The sequence below is a fragment of the Charadrius vociferus genome, unplaced genomic scaffold, assembly GCF_000708025.1.
Source record: "Charadrius vociferus isolate BGI_N301 unplaced genomic scaffold, ASM70802v2 scaffold190, whole genome shotgun sequence".
NCBI classification, from domain to species: Eukaryota; Metazoa; Chordata; class Aves; order Charadriiformes; family Charadriidae; genus Charadrius; species Charadrius vociferus.
Window position 1 is genome coordinate 7,172,598 of NW_009646608.1, and position 5,468 is coordinate 7,178,065.

A 5,468-nucleotide genomic window follows, 5' to 3' on the forward strand; every position below is an offset into this window, starting at 1 on the left:
TTATCCCTGAAAACTTTTCTTCTGTGCTAGATCCCATCCTGGCGACCTCCAGGTTGGTTCTTCCACGGGCTGAACTGTACCTTTATGCTCCTTGAGCACACCTAATCTAATCTGAACTCACACCTCCATAGGGACAACATCCACACTTGACCCAATCACCCTCCTCTGCTCTGACAGTCAGTGGAGAGGAATCATCAGTTTTGAGATATGTGCAATATAATCTGGTTTAGATGTTGCTTTAGAATGAGAGGAACAGCCTCCCCAGTTCCCTTGGCTAGACAGACCAGGTGTCCATCATCTGTGCTACCCATGTCTGCTCAGTAAAGACCTCTGTCTTTACTTACTTACTTCCAGAACTGCTCCTGCAAGCAGCTGTTTGCGCGTTACCATGTGCCTGAACATCCCACTAGAGACAACACAGAGTAGAAGTATTGCAGCATGGAACCACTGCTGTAACAATGGGACGTTAATCAAAGGCATTCCCAGCATAATGAATCCCAACCAGAGCTGTGTGCAGACTCAGGGTTGGATCTCTTTGGTGTGCTTAAGGGGACTGAAAAATGGAGATCAACATTGCAAACAGCACCCTGAGGAGTAGGTTGGGTTTCTTACTGGCAGGGAGTCAACACTTTCGCAGAATACACCCAAAACATTGTTATTGTGATTTGTTTAACCACTGCTCACAAGGAAAATCCATTGCCTCTGGGCTTCTGTGGGATAAAAGGAGGTTGGGTTTTTTTTCTCCATAGCTAAACCAAACTGCAAAGATACTGCAGGTCCCAGCTGTTATCATACGAGGCTATTTTTCCTTGTGAAAGATCAGCGTAAACCTTGAATAAGACTTAGAGCACACGAGCTTGTCTTAATTTTTGGGACAAAGTGAATTTCCTCTATTTAGGGCATTTTCTTCTGTGATGCACAGATGAACTTGTTCCCCTCCTACTTGTTGCATATGTACACAGAAATAACAACTGTGTGGGACTCAGAACAATACTAGTTTGCTGTAGGCACAGACCCTAGAAGTCTTTTCAGCCAGCCAGCTCCCGTTATAGTTAAACACCTCTGTTTCCATGCTCTAGGATGTTTCTATTCTTTAGTCCGTAATCCAGGTCTAAAGCTGCCTGCCTCTCTTGGCTGAGTTTGTCGCATGACACTCAGGGCTGTTCAACTTACTTGGATTTTGGGAAAACGCAGAGCCTGCTGAAAGGTATCTGATTTAAGGAGCCTGGAGAAGTAAGAGCTTTTATTTAATGCTTGAGCAGGTATCATAACTGAAGACTTAGTTACTAATGGCTAGGAGAGTGTTATCTACCTGAATCCCCTCCAAGTTCCTTCTGCCCTGGAGGGCCCACCCCTGCTCCCAGGATTTACGTGATCTTTGCCTTCCAATTTCCCCTTTTATCCAGAGGATGAGAATATAGGATATCCACTGGAATGGCAGGTTTGGGATGGCATAAGTAGAAATAATCTGAGCCTACTCCACAACCTCAGTTCATTCCAGGGAGACAGTCCTCAGTCCATGTTGGGCTGGTCCATAGTGGACGTGGTGATCTACTCTAGGAGGGGTCTGGATGCACAGTCCCACAGTTATTTGTTCTCGTAGGAAACATTCCTCTAACTAAATAATAATATGCTTCAGAGAGTGGACTTCCATTTCCCCCCAAAGATTAAACATACATCAAAATGCAGAAGCTGTGCCTGCTTCAAGTTTTCTGCAGTGCCTCCTGTGTTAGCAGCAACTGATCTGTAACCTGGAGATCTTCCCCAAAATACAGGTTAATCCCTTTTCCTTCTCCTTCACTGGCAGCTTACCCCAAAATCCCTGGGCACGGAACATGCCTGGCACGGAACAAGGGGATGCCTCGCCTGTGCGGGCTTCGGGCATGGCTGGCTTTGAGCAGGGGAGGGTGTTGATTTTACGGGATGTCTTTTTCTCCTTAGATCCTACAAGGCAGGTAAAAAATGTGTGTAATATTCATAAATGTGATTCTTTGTACTGCCTAGAGCCAGGCAAGGTGAATAATACAAGAGCAGAGATGGCAACACTGATACATTCATATTTATGAATTTTCATGTCAGAAGGGACCGTTCTGGACTGATCTCCTGTGTATGTAGGCCCCTTAAACTTCACCCACTTACCTCTCTATTGAGCCCACTAACTTGTGTTTGCCTAAGCCCTGTCTTCCAGAGAAGCTTTTAAGTCTGGATTCGAAGCTACCAATGGATAGAAACACCTTTGCCTCCCTTGATACTGGTTCCAATCACCCACCACCCCCCGTTTAAAATGTGGGCTTTGTTTCCCATTTGAGTTTCCTCGGCGTATGGCTCCCAGCTATTAGTTCTGCTGATGACTTTCTGTTAGATCAAAGAGCCCTTTAACACCAGCAGCTTCTGCATGAAACAATACTTGTGCGCTGTTGTCAACTTCTCTGTCCCTTTTTGTGTGGTGTTGTTACAACAATTAGATTCGGACTTCCTAATCTGCCCCCATAAGGCGTTTCCTCCAGCCCTCAGATCCTTGCTGGCAAATACATTCTGTGCCATCTTTTCCTGATATCCTTATGCCAACCCAGAGGGGCACACAGTATTCCCGTTGCTTACCACTGATTCACAGACAGGTATTCCTGTCCGGTTTTATGTCAGAGGAAGGCAGTAGCTCTCCTGAGTGACTCCTTCTAGGACACAACATCCCGTTGTCAGGCATGTTCTGCATCCCCTGTATAATTTTATATTTGATTCTATGAAAATGTAGTCTCTTTAGGGCTACAAAGATGATTAGGGGATTGGAGCATCTTTCTTATGAGGAAAGGCTGAGGCACTTGGGTCTTTGCAGTCTAGAAAAAAGAAGACTGAGGTGGGATCTTATCAGTACTTATAAATACTTAAAGGGAGGGTGCAAGGGGGATGGAAACAGCCTTTTTTCAGTGGTGCCCAGTGATAGGACAAGAGGTAACGGGCACAAATTTGGACATAAGAAGTTCCATCTAAACATGAGGAAGAACTTCTTTACTTTGAGGGTGGCAGAGCACTGGAACAGGCTGCCCAGAGAGGTGGTGGAGTCTCCCACACTGGAGACGTTCAAAACCCGCCTGGACGCTGTCCTGTGCAGCCTGATGCAGGTGCCCCTGCTCTGGCAGGGGGAGTTGGACTAGATGATCTCCAGAGGTCCCTTCCAACCCTGATCATTCTGTGATTTGGAAACACATTGGATCTAATACTGACCCCTGTAGACGCCAATTAAAAATACCTCCTTTAGCTGGCTCCTTTTAGAGACCTGCCAGCTAGGCTTCTGCTAAGCTGTCTTAATGCATGTACTACTGACGTTACATATCCTCATAGCATGGAACCCTATGAAAGTCAAACCTTATCAAAATCTAATTACGTTATGTTACAACCATGCAGGCAGCTTTATCAGACAAACTTAGAATCATGCCAACTAATCAAATCAAGTTTGGAAGCACCTGTTTTATATACAAGTGCCTCAACTAAAGATTAATATTACATTTATTCTTCAGTGCTTAATGAGTTGAAGTCTGTATCAGATTTTCCATTATTTTGCCTGGAATTTATGTCAATCAAACTAGCCTGTATTTATGAGGCTCATCGTTGTATATCTTGGCTGACTATTGGCACAGTGCTTCAGTATTCGGGACCTGCCCCAGTGCTCCAGCGCAGATTATAAATGAACATCAGTGGGCCAGCAATTTACTCAGCCAGCTCTTCAAGGACTCTTGGGTACCGCTGTTTAGCCAAGCTGATTTCAGACTGTTTATCCGTAGCAGATGGTGTCTCCAATTCTCCTTGCTTACTGATGAGCAGAAGGCACTTCGTTGCCCCCCACAGCCCATCCTATGGGCACATCCCCCTGCCATTGTCCAGGCACTGACTGCCAAACACTTTGACTTCTTCTGCAGCATGGCAGTTGGCTTGGTCCTGGCCATCAGTAGAGGGAAACAGTGAAGTCAATTGTCATGCTGCAGAAGAGGTTCATAATACATTGCTTATGCGGATGTCATTCCTGATGGGAGAGACACCCAAACAGACACACAACTCCACGGTTTCTCCCTGAGGCTGGCATGTACTTGATATTTTATTCCCAGGCACAGCAGAAATTGAGATACGTCCATTTGATCTTGGTCAGCCCTACAGCTGCAAACTCAAGCCTCCGGGCTTCTCTGCCAATGTGTTCCAGCTCTGCTCTCCCCTATTTTCTGCCAGCATAGCTGCCTCTGTTAACTAAAGATTTCACAAATATAAGATTTTTTGATGTGTCAGGTTGAAATGAATGAGTGCATGGAGGTCAATTTTTTCGTAAGTGAAAGGCTAATGCTGGACTGTACAGGATGAGGTTTATTTTTGGCCTTTTCTTGTGCCATTGAGGATATTTAATAGACTTTTCTGCAAGGTCGATAGGCGTATACTCAGAATGTTCCCTGTTAGCTGAAGTCAGCTGGGATCTTTCTAGATCACAGCCAATATTTGGACAGGTGACCTCAAAGGAAACACCAGTGATTCAGTAGGTGTGGTCTTTCCTTCTGAGTCAGTGCTGAAATGTAACGCCAAATGATGTTGTGTTGCTGGAGGATGTGTTTTTTATTTGAAATATCAAAACCAACTTGAGCATTTGTGGCTATTTAAAATGCCATGATATTGTACTGAATGATAATCCGGTTAGTTAGGATTAATTTAGTTGGCCTCCCTATATTGCTTCTGCCATTCAATGTCGGGAGGATGCTCCTTTCCTTTCCTAAAGCTTTCAGAAGCAGCAGGTTGCTCTGACTAATTGAGGGATCTCAAGAGGATATTTTTAGAGTGGAGTTAAGATACCTGGAACAGTATCTTGTGGATTTCTTGTATCAGTTCAGGATCCATTTACAGTTAAGGCTATGTACGCTGTCAGTGCAAGAGTATTGAACAAAAGCATTATAACCTTTGGCTTTTCTACCATATAGAGGGCAGATTTCCCTTCAGAGAATTTTAAGGAACACAAAATGCATCCAGTCATCTGGCCTGAGAGTCAGTGCGGGCTTGGATGTAGGATGCTGGTGAGGGACAGCTCCTATTCTTAGGCGAAGGCTTAGTGGATGTGATGGTCCCTCTTGAGTAAATACATAATAAGTGTGAAGATCTGATGGAAAATTGTCTTTCTGCTCCACGGGAAAGATTGAATCGCAAGAGAGAGAATGGGAAAGCAATATAATAAGTGATCTATAATAACACTTCAGTCTGTTGTATGTAGCAGAGCATCTTATTTATTTGTCTCACGGACTCATTTCCTGAAGCAAGAGGCACTTTGAGACAGCGTCCTTCCCCAGGGACTGGCTTTCACTGACAGCCACATGCAGGAGGCTTAAGGGGCGGCTGAAAACACTGTGCTGCCCCACAGCAGCATCCTCAGCACTCGACTCCCTATGAACATACAGCTGTCCTAAATCTTTTCTCCCTGTGTTGTTTCCTGCAGGTAAACT